We start from the raw sequence: 21,059 nt of genomic DNA on the forward strand, positions 1-21,059 counted from the left end.
GGGAACATATTCTTGAAAAAAATATGTTTGGGTTGATTTCCACTTAAAGTCTATTCAGCCTTCACGCTGTCTTTGTCTACGGAATTCTTCTCTCTCCCTGCCCCCTCCCCCCTTCTGTCTGGAGGTGACAGGCCAAGCGTGGCTGAATTCCCCGCATGTACTGTATTTCCAGCGTTCCCACAAGGATGAACCGAAGAGCGGGCAAAGGCCTAGTGGAAAGTAGGCCAATGGACTTACTGCATCTTCCTGATCCCCCTCCTCCATCCTCATCCACCTCCAGAAACCCTGATGCACCAGGAGAGAATGATCCATCTGTCTGTCACACTGAGCTCCCCTGGGCCATTGAGATACAAGAACTGCATAAAAAAAAAAAAATCTACCTTTTGTAAAGATAACCACACCCTCTAAGACATATTCTCGCAACCATGTTGTTATTATCTCTAGACCTTTGCATTTTTTGGACTAGAGTCGGTTTTGTTTCATGTTTTGTTGTGTTTTAATATGTCCCTTGTTAATGTCCACAGATTTTTTTTAGGACAAGCCACTGGTGTTTGCAGACCACAGTCACACAATGTCCGAATAAATACAAGGCGCGGTTGGTTCAACTGGATTTTGAGGAACGTTCCTTGAAAATGCGCAAGGAGAATGATTGTTCCCCTAAGATGACAATGCCCCCCTTCCGGATGTGCTCTGACGCCGACAGTTATGGCTGATCTTTTCATGGGTGGCGAACATGTGGTTAGGTTTAAGTGGTTATATGTAAATTGGCCTCACTGCTACACACCAAAAGAGCAGAATGACTTACTCACAGACTTTTTAGAAATATTGCAGATATCAAAAGCTTTTTTTATTTCACACTTGAGGTTTGGAAAGTACCACAGAGTCCCAAATATTTGCATACAAGCTATTCAAAAGTAAATTTTCCATATGTATACTTAACTCATTCACTGTCAGATATTATCAGACCCTCTTTTACCCAAATGTTTGTAAAATTTGAAGAAAATATAAATCAGTTCCTGGGATTGAATGGCTGGACTTTGAAAAGACAAGTAAATTCATCAATGCCCGTGAATGACCTAGACATCAATTTTCCATATGTTCCCATTCCCGTGTATGTTTAAAGACTATAAAACAATTATGGAGTTATTAAGTAGTTTCAGAGACAAGAGGAAATCCCCTTCATAAAGTGCAAGGCAGGAGTGCTGGATAATGAAAAAAAGATGATTTATTTAAAAAAAACTAACAAAAAAAGAGAAAAGTAAACAAGGCATGTCGTCTAATGAAAAAATATTAATTAACAAAGTCCAAAGATCCAGATTCAAAGTAACAAACACACAGATGGTTAAACTTACTGCAACGATGACAATTATCTGACACAGACTGACAGAAAACAGGAAACTACTGGAAATACAAACGCAACTAAAAACAATGTAAAAGTCAATCAAAAAAAACACTGATCAGGTCACTTGTCCCACTTTGATTTCAATAGTGTGCTGTGACCCCTAAAAAAAATGCTCCCAATGTACAAAGTGTAAATGTCATGACAATGACGACGATTGTTCTTGTTCTTTTCTCGGCCGCAGATGGCAATTGCAGCACTCTCGTACTGCGCCGAATGACCACCGGCTGATTGCGGGCAGAACACTCCACAATCACATTGTTCACCTTGTCCTCCTTGTCCTTGTCTGCACATGATGACACAAGAGTGCTTCTGCTTCTCAAGATAGACCATTCCAATCCATCACACAGCGCCGATGAGTAGCCATCAAGGCCTCCAACACTGAGGCACAGGTCATCACCCATTGATTGTGTGTCACTCACTTATGAAAATAATGTGAATACGGCCTTTAGCTTGTCCTCATGTGTCGTTGCTGGTGTCTAACAAAGACATAGTTTTCATACAGGGTACTATAATAACACTTTCAGACGCACTTTTCCTCATTAGGTTTGCCGATGAGCTGGGCGAGACGTAAGGTAGACCACGGATTGATTAAACGATCTTTAATATGTTTTAATCGTAATCGCAATGATAAACATTGTTTAAAGCGGAAGGCACCCCAAAGAATATGTTCCCAGCAGGCCCACTAGTTGAAACAATAGTTGTGGAATAGAATTTAAGCAGCAAAATGCACTCATTTTTAGCCATCTCTTTAGCCATTTTGGTAAATATTGCGTTTGTGGAATAAGAGTTAATCCACCCCTTTTTAGCCATCCCTGGGGGCGGCCATTTTGTCTTCTGTCGACTGAAAATGACATCACAACTGCTCACAACGACCGATCACGGCTGACCTGTTTTCTGAATCGGAGCCGTGATTGGTCGTTACCTGAGCCCTGAGCAGTTGTGATGTCATTTTCAGTCGACAGAAGTGACAAAATGGCCGCCCCGTGAGAAGGCTAAAAAGGGGTGGATTTTGCTGCTTAACTTGTATTCCACAACTATTGTTTCAACTAGTGGGCCTTGCTGGGAACATATTCTTGAAAAAAATATGTTTGGGTTGACTTCCGCTTTAAGTGACACCCCTTTGAAAGTGTCAATCAAAAGTGTAAGTGATGATGAACTTTGTACAGCTCTTGTATTGCATTTCATTAGATGTTGCAGGTGTATTGAAATCAGCAACACGTGCAGTGTCTTTCACTGTAAGTGCTGAATACACGTTCGAACCACCAAACATGGTGATGGGATGACGCAATGTTCTTATTTTGGCAAAATAAATAAAATACATACAGTAAAATAAATGTTCCATGATGGGGATTGAAAGATAATGACTGACATTCAGGACTTGATGGTTAACAGCTTCATTGTCTATTACGGAGCATTCAGGCCTGCCAATTTCAACAAATGTGTCAAGGTGTTCCCAGAGTTTAACAGGCTCGAGACAAAGACCCTGCTGTGTTTTGTCTCGGATTAGGATTTTGAGGTATTCCCGTCCTTGTGCGCTTGTCAGCGGGAGCACGGGCGGCGCTTCTGTGCTTGTGCAAACGTGTTGCAGCCGCACCGCACATTTAGCTTCGCCACGTTGTGTTCGCATCTGAGATGAAACCCCTCACATTGTTTGCTCTGATTTCCTCTCGCAATATTGGACAGGTGTCTCCAAGAAAAGCGGGTATGCTCTCATTACTGGCCACAGTGTGCACACACGCATGGGAGTCCCTGGTGGTTTCCCTTCGGCCCAGTGGATCTCACACCACATGGTAACGATAATGAGAAAAAGGATAACTGTGTAGCATCAGCAGCTGCGCCCTACGGTGTCCGTCACCATTAAACGCGCATATATACAGAGACCATGTCATGCTGTTGCTAAGGAAGTGGTGGTATCCAAGCACGAGTTCGCCAAGAAAGTTGGTCCAAGTAACAAGATGTTGAGATGACCCGGGTAAGAATGCTGCAGCATTACATAAGCAGACGTGGTCCAAATAAACTCGGGTGCGATCATTATGCGCGCCAGGACACATTTAGTCACTGTTCATTCATTCATTTATTCATTCAATCAACTGCTGTGTCAGGGACAGTATTCCTTTTCTTGTTCCAGTCATCACTTATTTGTCATATGATCAGCAGCGTTATAAGAAAACACGGTTTGACACGAAATGTCATCTGTGACACGGCACAAGTATGACTCAAGAACAGGCGGTTCGGGTCATTTGGGGCAAATACATTATAGAAATGTTTCATTGTCAAATTGGCATGAAAACCCTACTTTTTTTTTTTTCTTTTAGATGTGTGACTCAGTTCATATACATCTATCTATCTATCTATCAACCTATTCATCGCTCATCCATCCACCAACCTATTAATCTATCATCCCCCCAATCATCTATCCATCATCCATCCATCCATCCACCCACTCTCCTACCGACACACCCACCCACCCATCCATCCACCACCCACCCATCCATCCATCTAGCTTTCTTTTATCCACTCATCCATCCACTAATCCATCCACCCATCAACCATCCATCCAACCAATGTTAATTACGTTGACAGTTACAATATGGGTGTGTTATACTTTCTGCAAAAAAGTTGAAATGTATTCTGAAGGGAAACAATTATTAATTTAGTCGACTAAAACTGCACTTTATTTTCATCGACTAAAATTGGACTAAAGCTAAAGTACAATCAGATGACTAATTTATGACTAAAACTTTAATTATAGTCAAAGGATTATAACCAAAACTAAATTACAATACCTTGTCAAAATTTAACACTTGCTCCCATCGGAGAGTTCTAATAACAACATAAATTATCACATTATTGTATTGAGATTGGTGTGTAATGGTAGTTGTTGATCACCAATGCAACAATATCTCCAGAACTTGAACAGGAGACGTTTTCAGGTAGTAAGCAACCCCGGTCAAATTAAGTTTATTTGACTTGTATCTTTTTTTTTTTTTTTTTTTTTTTTTTAAATCTTTCTACCTGCTTGAACGTGGTGATGGAATCATTTATCCCAAATGAGTGTTCATTGTTACCGTAATTAGCGCTAGGAATGAAGCTACTGAGTGCCTTAGGGGCATGGTTAATAATGAAAACTCTATGCTGCCTGTCTCCTCCTGGCATGCAGTCATGTAAAACACAGCGCAGTACAAAGTGCAACAAATTACAACCGCAATTTGTTGCTTAGCTTAGACACACAAAAGACATCGGCCATTGAGTAACGGTGAACAAAGATGTGAGTGCAGTTTTAATTAGCTTTCAAATTTCAACTTCCATTAGCGTCCATAAATTTTGGAAAAGTGTGCACTGCCTTATATTGTCACATACGGGGAAAGGATGGAGAATGAAGAATACTACTGGCTAAAATTTAGAAGACCTATTTATTTTTACTTTCAAAATGAACATTAAGAAACATAACAGAGTCGGGGTGAAATCAGATGGTATTTGAACTGACTGCAATTGGATTTTTCTCCCCCCCTTCCACTCAATATGATTCCTTGCTTTTTCTTGTGCTGGAAAAGCCGCTTGGAAGAACAAAGCCGCTGCACGATGTTCACAAGGTTATGCGGGGGCCAGTGTAAAAAGGTCACATCATAAATAATTGAAGAATAACCATAAGATACTCAAAGCAGCTAATGATTTGCTTTTAGCGCGGCAATTTTTCCATTTAAATGCTTCATATTTAAAGGGAAAACTACATTTCTGAGGAGGTGGTATATAGGCCGTATTGAATTCATCTCACTCCCTGAGAACCTTTATCCACCTAATGGTCAATTCACAGGACTAGCGGATTATCAAGCCATTTAAATGAGCCATTATGGATATGGATGGATTGTGAGGCAGCCAGGGGAGGTGAGTCACACCAACCAAAAAAGAAAAAAAAGCCAGAAGGAAAGATGGAGAAAGTATGTAAATGAAATAGAAAAACAAGACTTTTTTTTTCTTCTCACCCCTTGCAGACTCCATGAGCTTTATTTACGATTTAATCATCTCAAGTAGGAAGCCCTCGGCAAACGAAGGCACCTCTATGTTGCGCTTTTAGCAGAAATAATTATGTTGCGCATTCAAGGTAACAGCGAGCAGAGAGAAGAACAAAGTGGCAAAGACTAATGTCGACAAGAGGAGTATCAGTTAAACATTACACTCATGTTTCAACGTGATCTTGTAGCCCAATAGAGTCAAATGTTAAAAGCAAAGGAAAAAAAAAAAGAGAAGAAAATTGCTGTGCCTTCCCTTTGTGTTACTTTCTGTTCTGGACCACACGCATGCCTTTTAACTCATTCACTGCCATTGACGTATTAATTTGTCTTTTCACAGTACAGCCATTCAATCCCAGGAACTTTATATATATTTATTTATATATTTTTAAATAATTTTTTCAAACGTTAGGGTAAAAGAGGGTCTGAAAATGTCTGGCAGTGAATGAGTTAAAGTCGTTCATCAAGGATGGAAAAAGACTGATCTGCTATCTTAAGATAAGAGAAATCGATATAAAGATGTCACCTGGAAAACCTGAGTGAGGATTTGAATGACGACTAAAGTTCGATAATTGGACCGTAACCGCAAACCAAAGTGTTAGTTGCAGAGGTGCCGAAAAAAAGAAGAAAAATGTTTGGGTTTTTTTTCAAGTAAAAAGAGTAGCCCGAAAAAAATGCCCCAAAATGGTACAGAAGTATGATTAGTGTTAATTTACGCCAATAAAAGTACATTTATTAATTTTTGCCAGTGCATTAGCATCAACTAGACAAAAATATGAATAAATGACCTATAAATCAAAGAGTTCAACTGAAACCAATTTTTCCCATGCATATAATAAATGCAGCCACAAGAACTGATCTTAAACGCACAATAGGCTCACCAGGCAGAAATAATCCATTATAAAATGATGTATAATTTGATTACATTGAACTTCGCCAGGTGACCTAACACACTTTTATCAGACATCTGATAAATGTTTAAAGCAGACATCTGTGTCATCCCGAAAAAACAATGTAAACCCTCCAAACTTACACCTTTATCTTCAGTGCCATGCGAATTGCTTTTTTTTTCCTTGCTCCTTTTAAGCGTGCACAGAAGAACCATGACGTTCTGTGGTTGACATGCAAGTTGGAATCCACAGAGCATTACATTTTGCAACTGAAAACCAAAACAGCTGCCGGTACGTTTCTACTGAATAAACGGAAAAACATGTTTGGCTTTCAAGTCATTTTTTTTCATTAGGTTGTCCAGCTAGTTAAAGCATGCATTGTCATCTTGTATTATAGTGGCATCACCCACACAATGACAAATGTTACGGCGCACTTCATCAGTTCATGTCTCTGCTCGCTGCGGGTCACCTGCTTCAGCTCCTCCAGCAGCAGCACAACTACCTTATAAATATTGATGTCCATTAATAGTAAAGAGGTGGATGCATAATGCTCTGCCTGCTCTTATTTTCCAAGGAGATTCACTCCAACTGCTGCATCGCCTCAGTCGCCATGACGACAGCATTTAGCAATAGACCGGGAAGCAATAGACCGGGAAGCAATAGACCGGGAAGCACTGCCCCCCCCACCCATCGTTACCCCACAAACACACACAGACTCATCTTAGGCAAAAGTGGCATGACTGAAAAAAGGATTTTTCAGAATGAGTGAAGTGCATTTGTGCGTGTCAAACGAGGTGCCACTTAACTGTATCGTCGTATACGGTCAGTCAGTGTGGGCCAAGATGATAAAGTGTCTTCAAGGTCCTCCATGTTTCTGCTTCAGATTGAAACCAGCATGCAAAGAAAAAAAAAGTTGAAAGAGGCTTTAAAGTTGTGGAATGCTAGAATAATTATACTGTAGTCATAGACCGCCCTCGCCACAAAATGTGAATTTCCTGTCAGCAGAAACATTTCATTCAGTAATCCCCTCATCCATCGCAGAGGTGTCCAGACCACCCCAGCAATGAATGAAATCTGCAATATGGAAATTCCCAATTAAAAACTCCCTATGCACATTTTCATAGCACTTACAACACTTGTTTAAATGTTTTTTTAAACGCTATTTTAAAATGATACAAACACATTTAAACACAGAGACTATATTGAGAGGGAGCAACACAAAAATATTGTACAGAGCATAACTGTGCACTGATCCCTCTATGTTTACAATAAACAAATTCCTTTTTCCCCAAATGAACAAACTTAACTTTCATCCATCAATTCATTATCTGGACTGCTTAAATATCCTCACGAGGGTCGTAGATGCTAACCAATCAAGTACCGTGCGGCCCCAAACTTACTTTATCATCTAAAAATATACATCAATAATCATGTCCAACCATGTACATTATAAAATGAACCTACAGCCGTCGCTTTCTGTTGTTGTAAAAAGCAGGATTGACGAGGATTGACATTCAATATTCTTCAGCAAAAACTACGCTGAGCTTGAAACACTTCCTGTTTTCATTCTTCTTCTGTCAAATTTACACCGTGTCAAAAAGCTAGTGTGCCAACATTTAATGGTCAACAGTGGAATTGCACCCAAAAGAAATGTGTGGCCTAACAAAATCGACTGCACACAGAAAAATCTGCAAAATAGGAGGACCACAAACACACGATGGAGGGGGGGATTTTCCGTACAATAAATAAATAATCTTCATGAGAAAACCACTAACAAGCTATCACATTCCAAAATACACACACACAAATAATGTATATACCAGGTACAACATGTTTTAACTTTAACAAGCAGCCACACACGTTTGATCCCACTGCTGTCAAAAAGACAAAAACAAAATAGTTTCTGGGGCACAAGAAAAAAAATAAATCAGTCAGAGTTTTGACATGATGACACTGCCTCTGGAAGCGCTCGTGTTTACGTGGGAGAGGATAGACGGAGAACGAAGGTACGGGAAGCGAATGAAGCACATAACAGATCTCGTGTGTGTTCAACGCAGCGGCTCAATGAAGGCTGAGGAGCAGAGATTGACTCCTTATTTGAAGCTTGCATTGAAAAACATTGAACATTAACAATTACTACATCATATAAAGATTGGCATTTACACACAATGGGTTAAATCCCAGCCAATCAGCGGAACTGCGAACGACTGAAAGACTTAAGAGACCGTATGCGAGTGAACAGTTGGAAAATGACAGTCAAAGCCACTTCAAAACATCCTGGCTGCGGCTCCAGCTCACCGACGACCCTGTAGAGGACAAACAAAATGGATGGATGGTCCTTGCAGAGAGATCTGGTGGATTACCATTATCGCTTCTGTCCTTGCTAACCTTGGCTACAATTCGATGCTGCATTTTTACTCTGAGAGGTCCAACCAACCCCGCACTTGCCAGTTCACTGTGACACCCACGCACACCCGCAAACATCCCCACCCCCACACACAAACACAAAGCCTGAGGTCCCCTTGATATCCCCGAAAATAGCACAAACCCCAAATCTGGTATGACAGAGCAAGGGGCTTTTGGCGGGCTGGATGAAGGCAAACGGTGGGGGTGTCAACAAGACAGTGAAATCCGGGGCATCCATATGAATGCACACACATGCCACTTTCTGTTATTAACAATTGGTCATCAAGTAGGAGTGACCCAGAAAGACTGTCTGCAAAGAAGCCCCCCAGAACAACATTCCAATTCCCACCACTCAGCTCGCCATCTAACAGCCTGGATTAAGTCACACATCTTGTAAGGAATTTATGAGAGGGCATAAATGCAAAGATGAAGCATCATTTACAAAAGGGTTTTCAAAGTTTGCTGTCACGTGCCAACACTAAAAGCAGCCAAGAATGCCCAACCAGTGAACATGTTGTCAAAATGTCCAGAAAGAATTTCGAGTGGAAATCAACCCAAACATATTTTTTTCAAGAATATGTTCTAAGCAGGCCCACAAGGTAAAACACGGCATTGTGATTAGTATTGTATTTGTAGAATATGAGTTAAGCAGCAAAATCCATCCATTTTTAGCTAGCTCAGGGGGCGGCCATTTTGTCAATTCTGTTGACTGAAAATGACATTACAACTGCTCAGGGCTTAGGTAACGACCAATCACGTTTCTTCATCTTCAGAAAACAGGTCAGCCGTGAGCCCTGAGCAGTTGTGATGTCATTTACAGTCGACAGAAGTGACAAAATGGCCGACCCCGGAGATGGCTAAAAACCAGTGGATTAACTCTTATTGCACACCCGCAATATTTATCAGAATGCCTTGTTTCAACTAGTGGGTTTGCATAAGAACATATTCTTTGGGTTGACTTCCTCTTTAAACAGAAACGCAAGGTAGATCAGAGCGCAAGAAAATGTGCCGACTGCAGTCATGGAGATCCCTGATGAGAATACAATCCTGTCTCCAAGCTCTGTGTAGATCTCCAAAAAATGATCACGTCTGTGGAAAAGAGGACATTGGGTCACCCTGGTTGGACCGTATAACCTTTACCCAGAGAGCAGAGAGCAGAGAGTGACTCTGGGAGTTGAGAGTCCTGTGTTAAGTGCTTTAACAGAAAAGGGGGAGCGGAGGGAAAGTGGTCACCGCGCTCCAGACTCTTGTCATCCAGTTGCAAGCAACATTTGGCTCACTTTCAAGCATGTGCTCCCCTGTCTGTAGAGCTTTTTCACCCTCCATTGTTTCATTTGGCCTAGCTAAAAGCTTCGCGCATCTGGGGTGACACCGACTCAGCTCATCGCAAATCCTAAAAGCTTTTTTGCGCCACTCATGACTGCGCTCATTGTTTCATATCCCTCCCCACCCTCTTGCCTGTCCTCTGAGCCACACGCCGCCACTCACACTCCGCCTCATCTCTTAATGCCTCTATCTCCTCTACGGCCAGACTGTGACGGCGGAGCGCAGACGGGGGCGAGCTTTAATCTAAGACAGATGAAGCAGAAACAACACAGGCCTCCTGCACTGGTTGCACTAGCCTTTAACCAGGCCGCTCTGTGTGTGTGTGTGTGTGTGTGTGTGATTACAGCTTTGACTTCTGTGCTGAACCACAACATCTGAACATGTGCATTTGGACTGCCAAGACATATGACAGGTGTCAATCATTGTCTTAGCCGAAGCATACCGTCTTTACGACACAAGAAAACACCCACCACGCTCAGGCATTGGACACTTCCCAAGAGGGTGGATGTGTCCTGTAATCGATGCCCTCAATTCAAACCGTCATTCCAGAATCCTGCCACAAAGTCGGGAAAATAGCAGTAATGCAGTGTTGAATCACAAAGTGATTTCATACATAAACATGCTCGAGCAGAGATGAGTCTCAGCGTCAATGCATGCCAGCAGAGTGCAAGGAGGGGGTTGAGCACAGACGGCGGAGCAATAACACCGATCGCGTAACACCCTCCCTGGTGGTCTTGTGGCTAGCATTCGGCGCTCGCTTTGACTCCCAGTCACAGAATACGACTTTTGGGGGTGGCAGGAATTCACTTCATAAAGCCATGGGGATTTGACTTTGGGCATTTGGATAAACTGCATATTAGTCAAGGAGTGTTTTTCAATCCCTCGTGCCCAATTTCTGTTTGGTTCACTTGTCCAGGTCAAAAGGTAGAAAAGATTCCCCGAACTTTTGTCACACTTTTCTGTCACACGGTTTCGGGAAGAGACGACAAGCCAGTTGCACACGAAGCAACGGGACCAAATGCGTCGCGCAGCAATGCAACAACGAGAACACTAATTATAGAAATTGAAATACTATTTTGAAACATCGTCACAGGATTGAAAAAAAAAAGTCATTTCATAAAAATGTATTTAGGGCTTTTTTCTTTCCATCCTTCCTTCCTCTCTGTATTTTCTGCTGAATTGACAGCCGCAGCAGACAGGGCAATCTGCTCTTGCCTTGACAATTTGCTCCGTGCTGTTTGTGGTTCAATAAAATAATATAGCGATGTTTCAAAGCTTTGTTATGTGATGAGAATGCCAGGGGGCCGCAGTTTTCCTATTGTTTGGAATCACAGATTGGTGTGCGAGGGTCAATCGCCGATTGTTCAGGATTTGGCGGTTCCACCTTGTTAACTCATTCACTGCCAGACATTTTAAGACCCTCAGAATATAAATAAATTCCTGGGATTGAATGGCCGGACTATGAAAAGACACGTAAATTCGTCAATGGCAGTGAATGAGTTAAGTGGCTAAAATAAACTGTATAATGCTCGAGAATTATATTTGAATCTCTCCGGTCTAATTTCCATATTGTTCACTCGTGTAGTGTCAAAACGGGAGAAGGGTTCTCAAATGAGTTTTGTCCTACATTTTTTTGGCACAGCTGTCAGGGGTGAGGGGGTTCAGCAGAGATGACCGTGAAATGGCACCCGCAGGAGCACGTGGTCTGGTGGGTAGTATGCTATGGCCTGGGTTCTATTCCCAGTCAGGAAACTTGAGCTTCAAAGGTGATCGTTTCTCAGTTCACTCAAATCGGAACTCAGGTTGGGGCAAGGTGCCATCCGCTGACGGTACACATATATACTGCTCAAGAAGTCCGTTTGAATCGCTTCCGCTGCGCAAGTGGTTTGGCAGAATGTTATTAAAAATGTCAAAATTGACATTATAGTTTTTGACAGCGGATGGCTATGCCAAATAAGCAGGGACTGAAGACATTCAAACATACTTCCTGAGTATTAAAACCATGTTGCTCAGGGGGTGGAACATACCACCAAACAAAATATCTTATGAACTGAACTAACACCATCCACAAAAACACCTGTTCCCTGACCGGGAATCGAACCCGGGCCGCGGCGGTGAGAGCGCCGAATCCTAACCACTAGACCACCAGGGACTGGGAGTAACCTCATGCAGTGTCAGCTACACTTTGTACAGTATGTCATGCATGTGCTGAATTTCTCATAACTTAAATGGTCAACACAATGCAACCTGAAAGAATGATTACAATTTGTTCCGTGAAACTGATTGATTAATTTTCAGAGTAAAATCCAATCCATAATATTTGCAATCATGGATTGGCAACCAGCCAATTCAGAAAAAGAAAAAAGGTTGGTCACCTTTGATGCTTGTTGGAATTAGCACCACTGAGGCTATGTTGATCGAACTCCAAATTGTACAACAGTCGAGGAATTTTAATTTAGAGATCAGACCAAGTGTCCTTCAAGTGTCCTTCAGGCTTGATGAGAGAACTGATCCTCTATGCGTCTGAATTAAGGCCTTTGTTTGAGAAATAATTCCGTTCATCCAGCTGCATTTTCAAATAATCCTCATCAGTGTCACAGGCGGGTGGAGCCTAACGCATCTGACTTTGGACTACCTGGCCTGGTCACCAGCCAGTCCTTCGAAATATCCTGGGGATATTTGTCTTCCCATCCACTCAGGTCCACATATCTCAGGCCAGCTCAATCCAGCCAACAAAACAGGTTAAGAGTTAATTCTAATGACTTTAAATCGACATGTAGTGACAGCAATTTCAACGGTGTAATTTCGACATGTTTTGGGAAGCACAACACATAAAACTGAATTATCGCCGTCATGTCTGCCAAATCAACATAAAGCAGTGCAGCCGGCACTCAATCAACTCATCTGAACAGACCAAAGGTGGCAAAATCCACCAAGCAGCACATCTAAATTTGACTAATTCACATTTTAGAGCTGCTTCATCTGCTGGCTCCACATTTTGAGAGTGGCGATGATTTCATCTCCTTGAATCCCGCACACAATTCCCAAATATGAGCAACTACAAATACGAGCGTTTGCACATCATGTCTAATTGTAAAATGTTGTTAGCAAACCTACAAATTGTATTAATTATGTATGAGCATGTGTCAGTGTCGACAGGAGCCAAGAAGTTCAAATCTTTCACGAGCTGCATATCAAATCTCCAGTGTGTTACTTCCAACCAACCTTCACATGCTTCCTCCTCCATTGTCCCTCGCGTTAACGCCTTCACCCTCCCACCTGCTGCTCACAGCAGACGCGGGTTGAGCGGGGATCGCAATGAGTCACGGTACATCGCAGTGACTGTAAAAGTCCAAAGAAGACAAGAGTCGCTGAGCTTTGAGCACCGAGGAGTGAAGGAGTTCATGTCCCGCCGGAGCCCAGGTGCACTGGGTCTTTACGGCCTCCATCCTGGGGAGACTTTTAACTAGCTTGAGATGGATGCACACATCCCAAAAGTCAATAAAAGTCAGTGCGCCTCTGTTCCACTCACTCATGTCTGTCTGCTCTGACCTCATAAATTTTTTTTTTAACTGATCCCTAATGGACCCTCAGTTCACTCGTGGCTCCATTTTGCAGGCGCTGGGTTTTGAAAGCTTCACGCTGTCAAGGAGCAAACATGAGCAATGGAGGCTCCAAATTGTCCGTAGTTGTGATTGATTGTCGATATGTACCCTGCGATTGACTAGCAACCAGTCCGGGGGGGTTTACCCCCTGACCCAAAATATGTATAATATTATTATTATACTTATGCGTGTATGCAAAGAAAGGCCTCAAACGCCCGGTTACCTGCTGTTGCTGATGTGAGCTTGCTTGTTTGTGTTCGCAGTCAAACATGGATGTTGTGCCCAGGGCGAATAAGCTGCACCCCAGGAAGCTCGCCTCAGTTTAACCTCCGGTGACCTCCGTGGTTCTCTGTCAAGACGCCCCGTCATCGAGGAAGTCTGCGGCCTGAGTGTGGCCGATAGCCCCGCTCACCTCGAGAGTCTCAACTACTTTTACTAGCCTACTTTATTACTTATCATCAGCAGCTACATGTGCATTGTGACTAAAGTAGGAGTAAAACGTAGTCCTCCAAATTAGCGTATTTGGGTTCAAAGCAGCACTGGGCAAGAAATCGACCTTAATAAAAAAAATTCACAACTCTTTTGTAGTTGAATGGGACTTCATGCCCGGAGGGGGTCTGTATCGTTTTTACTGGCACAAAGCAACTTTGAGGAGGATGGGATCAACCCTGGCACACAAAAAAATACATATGTCCTGAATTGCTTTACGGCATACTCACTTCCTCCTTTCGCTATAAAGACGTCTCGGGATTTCACGGCACTGCGCGGTGGCACGCAAGGGAAATGTGGTTGATTTTTGTAAAAACACTACCACTGTTGTCCACACGGCGCCGCCATAATCAACAAAACCTGACATATTGCTTCAAAATTATTTTTTTTGGAATTACCAACTAATCAGTAACTAAGTGGTGAGTAACTTTGATCAAAATTATTAAAGAAAATTCCGACACGAAAATTGTCTTAAATTAATTTTCATTGTTGACACTCATGACACAGAACAATCACCAGGCAGAGATTATATACTCTTTTTCACTCACTCTTTCACTCATTTGTTTACATGTAGACTACAAACTATTTTCTTCTGTCTGTGTGTTGTTTTTACCCTGCAACTTTCTAGTGAAAAATAGGTCACATATCTTCTGAACTACTTTCCAATCTGGTATATGCCGATCACACATAGGCTACATAGTTGGACCAGGCTGGATTAAGACTTTCCTTCTCGGGTCAAAACAGAGCTGAAAGCCTCAGATGTTCTTGCCATGAACTCATCCTTAAGCTGATTGAACTAAAACATCTGGGCTCTCTCTACTTTCCCTCCACACTGAGCTTGGAGGTGGTTCTTCAGGAATTTGCCACGCGGATTTGGACACACACATAATGGAGCCTTCTGGTGACAGTACCTGGGTGGCTGACGTTTATACTGTAGGCAAAAGGACCGTCATCAGCGTCCTGTTTGTCATTACTTGTGTTAATGCAGCCCAGCTGCTAGCCTGTCATGTGACACCGTACAGGGTGGTGTCACATAGTGACAATCAAGACATTTTTTTTGGGGCATTTTTCCTTCCTCCGATCAAAGTCAGCAAAGGCCTGATTTTTGGATGATGACATGACATAAAAGAAGACGTAATTAGAGAGAGGTAACGGCAACCGCGGTTGAGATCTTGATTGATTGCGATTTGGGGGAATTTAAGGCAGAATGCGAAGAACCAGGGAGCATTAAAGACGAACTCGAGGCCCAAAAAAACATTTGCAATACAATGTTCTTTGTGCCACCACTAGTCTAAATACAGTAATATGATTAATGATGCGTTTGTGGAATATTAAAGGGTAAATCAACCAAAGCATATTTAAATATTGCGTTTATGGGATAAGAGTTAATCCACCCGTTTTTAGCCATCTCTGGGGGTGGCCATTTTGTCACTTCTGTCGACTGAAAATGACATCACAGTCGCAAGGGTAACGACCAATCAGGGCTGAGCCGTTTTCTGAAGCTGAGCCATGATTGGCCATTATCTGAGCCCTGAGCAGTTGTGATGTCATTTTCAGTCGACAGAAGTGACAAAATGGCCACGCCCAGAGATGGCTAAAAACGGGTGGATTTTGCTGCTTACCTCATATTCCACAAACGCAATATTAATCAGAATGCCGTGTTTCAACTAGTGGGCCTGCTGGGAACGTATTCTTGGGGAAAAAAAAAAATTTGGTTTGATTTCCGCTTCAAGCAGATTAATCCATCCGTTGTCTGGGTTTGGTCTTGTGACATGATGTCAACTTTGTCCTGATTTTGTGCTCATTTTTAACAATACTTTAACAGTGTTTGATGACTGGAAGCGCTGTCTAAGTGGTATGCTACGTTGACAGTATATTCCCGATGGCAATTGCATTGCAGTCCACCGTGGACAAAACGGGATGGACGGCAGTCATTGTGCGGATGAGAATGTTTTTGTTTTCCCGTTTTGACACGTTTCTTATGGCAAGCTAAGGCTATGCTGGAAGTTTTAACAGATTTTTTTCCCCCCTCATGGATGGCGTCTCTCGGTTCAGGTGTTAAAAATCGTACATGTGATTTACTGGATGATAAAGGCCAGATTTCTGGAGCATAAAACCCAGCGACTTATGTGAGGAAGAGGCAGACAAAGATGAAGAGAGCAGACAGGCCCAGCGGGGGGCACGCTGTTCTCCGTATTAGGCTGTCAATGAATCTCATTAACATGGCTCCTCTAATCATCATGTGAGAATATTCCGCGGAAGGCCATCCGCTCTGCTCTTGCCTCCTTACGCTCTTTTTGATTGCACTCTTGCATAAATGAGTACTACGTTCTCTCAACATAAAGGGCCTGATTTGTTCCTCTCCCTCTCGCTCTGTTTTTACCATTAGCCTGCACGGTCACACGTGAAACGCAGCAGGACGCCATGTTAAAGATGTCCACTTCTGCCCTCATTACAAGAGCAGACTTGAGGCGCTTAAAAAAAAAAGAAAAAAATGAAGTCTCTGAGGTCTGTGGAAGAGTCTTCTTGCTTTTATGTTTTTACCCTGAAGCTCTGATGGAAAAGATGTGTCTCTCTAATCTTAAAATTATTGAATCCCTTTCAGTCCTGTCCAAGCAGCAATGGGAGTCCTTTCGAAAGACGTTGAAGCTCCTGATCAGTGGAACCTTTGATTGATAATAGAATTTTTATCTGAAACCAATGGGACCTAGAAATACAGTATGTTGAGGTGTTTGTCAAACAAATTTTGACTTCCTATGACTATTAGTTACTGTGCTAACATAAATTAGTGACAGATTACAGTGCGTTACGAAATTTCATACAAAATTGTGTCAGGTCGCTGCTGTAGGAACGAAACTCCATCGTAAATCGAAGACCCGCTGTAAATCCTTTCCAGGTTTATATTGTCACCGTCATTACCGATATTAACTGTTGAGGTAGAATATTTTTTTCTGCCATAAAGGCATTGAAACGAATTCAACGCTTGTGGAGATGCAGTTAATTATGAGACAAGGAGACGAAGGTGAGTCATGTGTCTTCACTTTCCGCAACAAACGTTTACAGAACAAGCAGCAAGCTACTCTCTTTCAATCTTTCAACCCTTTCAAGTCTATCATCCCTTTGAACAGAGAAACAGGACAACTCCCTCCTTACCGGTTCCTGGGGACTGTCTCTCCTTTGTGGGTCACCACACAAGCTGTTAATATTATGACATAAACAAGAAATCAATTAGTCTCAATTTTAATGTGTAATGCAAAGGCAATTGAATATGTGTCACAGTTGCGCCTCAGGCATTGGCTGATTTCCATACAAATGACGATTTAATGTAAAAACAATAAAACACTCCTGCCGTGACTTTGACAACATGTATGGTGAAGTTGAACTTCAAGCAGCAACCAAAATACGGGTTGAGACTATTTGAATTTTCAACTTTACTGCTCCACAATGACGTTTAGATCGTGACATCGACTAGTCGCTAGTCACATGTTTTTGCCCTGAGGCGGAAGAGGCGCTTGCAGCAACAGATGAGTGCGCTGAAGGACGTTAGTCCGTCACATGAATTGTTTTAAACGGTTTATTCCTGAATGTCCAGATTTGGTAAGTGAGGGTGAACAGAAAAGAAAAAATATAAATGCCGTTATCAGCAACTAGTCAACATCAAATCGACTTTAATCACTTTAACGAACCTATAGTCGGGGATGAGGATGCGTGTGTTGTCAAAATATGGTGCAGGTTTTTCCTCTGCAGGAACAAAGACTTGTCAACGCTCTCTGCCAGTCACCCACGTCTCTTGATAAAGTCCCTTCAGGAAGCAGTCGCTCATTAAACAGGAAGGCCCGGTCCCATCCGTGTGTAGGTGTTCCTCCTTTTTTATTTGTGTTTCCCGAATGAGAGCAGCTGCTATCTAACTGAAACAAACTGTGGTGATTTTCCACAGACATGAAGACAGTCAGATTCGATTGTGCTCAGAGAGAGTGCCGAGGCACGGGATGAAAGTGATTGAAGAGTCGGGCCCGGCACCACACATGCTCATTCTTTAATCACAATCAAGTGCTGCCAACACTGGAAAATGTAAATTCCAAAGGCTGCTCAGTGTCAGATGGGAGCCGCTCAGCGTCTCCCAGCCATCTGACAGAGTGAGTAACGGCAGCTACTTGTAAAGCTCCAAACTAAACAGCCTCAAAAGTACCACAGAGCTCGTGTCCTTCTGCTTCAAACGTAAGAGCCCCAGACTGATTTACCATCCCTACACAAAGCCTCCCTCGTGGCTCCAGACAGACTTCCTAAAATTCCCACAAGCTCTCTGGTACGTTCCTGGCACTGAACGCGCAAAAGATAAATAAATGACTCGTAGGCCTGATGGAGAGCAGGAGAATTGAGTGAAGGTAAAGAAGGCATCTGGTAAAGAAGCTGCAGACATTCTGGGAGGGCCAAAGCGCCTGTTTACGTTAACGCATCGGCCGCCAGTGCTCAACCGCCGTCCGACAGGCGAGAGCAACCTCGTCTACCCGAGTCGTGTCGTGATCGCACCTCTTGCCAATTTGAAGCGGCTGCCGCATTTGTAGTCCAAACGCAGCCCTCCCCCCGCGGGAGCTGGAACACTCAAATCAGCCCAGCTCCCAGTAGGTGAGGGAACACTAGATCCTATTAGATACTGTCACAAGAAGAAGAGAAGGAGGAGGACGAGGATGCATTCGCTCACCTCCATCTGCTTCGGTCACCGTTGGCGCACACTCAGCAATCTTCTTCCAAAGTACAGAGCGTGAGATAGATGGAGCCTCACGCGACAAATGTAGCACGAAGCCCTTTCTGTATAGGGCTGACAAGTGCATTACCATAGGTTAATGAGGAGCTCGGGGCTGCCCGTAGCCGCACGACCACCTCCATCCATCACGAAGACAACAACACTGACACCGCTTGCACAATCTAATGCAATCCAATACAAGTGTATGGGATTTTTTTTTTTTTTTTTTTTTAAATCAGCCTTTGCACAGATAGCAACGCTGAATTTCGGATGATATGAAGTGTTCAGGCACTATGTTCTACCCTGGGAGCAAATTTGACTTGTATGGCACTTTTCACTGTGATTCACAAAGTGCTTCACATAGTTATAAAATGTCGTAGATCTGTAAAATATAGAAACAACCATTTTACAGTGAATACGGGAAAGGTTACAAATTTAAATAAATCAAAATAAAAATACAAAATTCTGCTGGTAGTGCATCTACTGCTCAATTTCCAAAAATGTGTATATTAGGTTCATTTCAGACTCTGCATCAGTGTAAATGATTGTTCTTGCTGTGTGCACTATGATTGACTAGCTATTAGCCGTTCTTCGCAGAGGATAAAGACATTTGGCTGTGAACCGGCGTGATTCTTCTCTGCGTTGTGTTCTGTGTGTTGGTCAAGTAGACTCAAACTGGGTCTCACAATGTGTTGTATTTATCGACCTGTGTACATATAATGACACGGTGTGCAACTCCGACAGCCTTGATGGCTCCGCTAGGCCACATCAAGAACGAGATTGCCATAGATAACAAAAACAGCAAAATGTACTATAAAAACATACCTGTGTACATATAATGACACGTGGCACTAGTGTGCAACTCCGACAGCCTTGCTAGCTCCCCTGGAGATCACAAACAACGCAAATAAGGTGCGTGCTAATCGGCGTTAGCAAAATTAGCCACAACGGCCCCAAATGTCACCCAGCGACTACAACACACGCCCAAAATCGCCCACAAACGAACAAATAAAAGCACTGATCACCACAGCACGACCCACCTGTCGGAACATCTAGCTCTACCACGCCAATTAGCGCGGCTATTGGGAGAGAGCGACGCATATGTATTGCCTCCGCCACATCAAGAACGAGTTTTTTTTTTTTTTTTCCAAGCTCGAGGGTGACGTCACCACGCAATCACTCCCAGCAGCACGCAGACCAGCTCGCGTCATTAATGCACTGGTATAAACAGTGACAAAATAAATAAAATATACATTCAATCCCAACGGCAATAGAAGTGTTTTGGTGAAATTACTGTAACCTGTCAGCATTACAAAGTATAATCAGAATCTTTATTGTCATTGCACAGTGTGGTTATATTATTTGTGTTCAAATATGCTGTGATCAAAGGGTCTTTGCAAGAGCATTCAATTGTTCTGCCTGCCACTTCACTGAAATATTTGGAGTAAATAAATAATGTACGGATCAATGAAGTGACATTTCCTGCATAGGCAACTAGTACGGAGTCATTGCTTTCTTCTACAGATACTGTACACTCCGCAAACACCCAGTTGTTGTTGTATCTTATGGGAAATGCTCAACAATATCTTGGAGCAAGAGATTACAGTACGATTGGGAGTATTTACTATATTTTGGGAGCAGAACACACAACCTTCAGGTGCAAATCATTGGATCACGTTAACCACAGCAGCTCATATCCTTGAACAAAAGCACATTGTCAGTCTTCTTCCTATCATACTGAACACGAGCCTAAAGCAGAACTAACTTCTGTCAAGACAATTTACTCCCAACCCCCCATAAAAAAAATCACATTTGTAGTATACCACTCGTGGCTGCAACAACAAAAAAAGTCCGAATTTGATGGCAGTTTATGTAACATCAGCAAGAATGGCAGATTTCCAGGAAGCACTTCAAAAAAGAAGCTTTAAATGCAACCTAAAATAATCTAATGAACTCCGATCTTATTGGATCGTGCATGCTGCGTCCTTCATTAACTGCACAAGCAAATATTAAACAAGACGTATATCGTAAATCTATTTTGTAAGCCGTAACGCTGTTTATGCTAAGTCATAATTGCATTAAATATCTATTGGAGGAGATGGTGAATGTTAAATGGGAGGAAAAAGCCCACCAGGAAGACAGCTTGTCTCCTTCATGCATTTATTCATAGGACACAATCAATAATGT

General features: G+C 42.5%; 1 protein-coding gene and 1 non-coding gene across 4 annotated transcripts in view; both read right to left on the bottom strand.

The window, feature by feature from the left end:
* Positions 1-20,027, bottom strand: part of LOC147148885 (tetraspanin-18B-like) — a 57,246-nt gene extending 37,219 nt beyond the window's left edge. Inside the window, exons 1-4 of one of the 3 annotated variants that reach the window (XM_086029517.1) lie at positions 19,913-20,027; positions 19,698-19,757; positions 18,831-18,947; positions 7,109-7,179 (exon numbers count right to left, since the gene is read on the bottom strand). The gene's annotated coding sequence lies outside the window, so the exon portion shown is untranslated. Of the gene's footprint in view, positions 1-7,108; positions 7,180-7,766; positions 7,884-18,830; positions 18,948-19,697; positions 19,758-19,912 lie in introns of those variants that run through there. The other 2 variants (XM_086029518.1, XM_086029519.1) reach the window with 2 other exon arrangements.
* Positions 12,115-12,186, bottom strand: trnae-cuc (transfer RNA glutamic acid (anticodon CUC)). The gene has a single exon. It is a non-coding gene; the product is annotated as a tRNA-Glu (tRNA).
* Positions 20,028-21,059: the final 1,032 nt, after the last annotated feature.

The sequence above is a fragment of the Filicampus tigris genome, chromosome 4, assembly GCF_054856515.1.
Source record: "Filicampus tigris isolate MCC_2025a chromosome 4, RoL_Ftig_1.0, whole genome shotgun sequence".
Lineage (NCBI taxonomy): Eukaryota > Metazoa > Chordata > Actinopteri > Syngnathiformes > Syngnathidae > Filicampus > Filicampus tigris.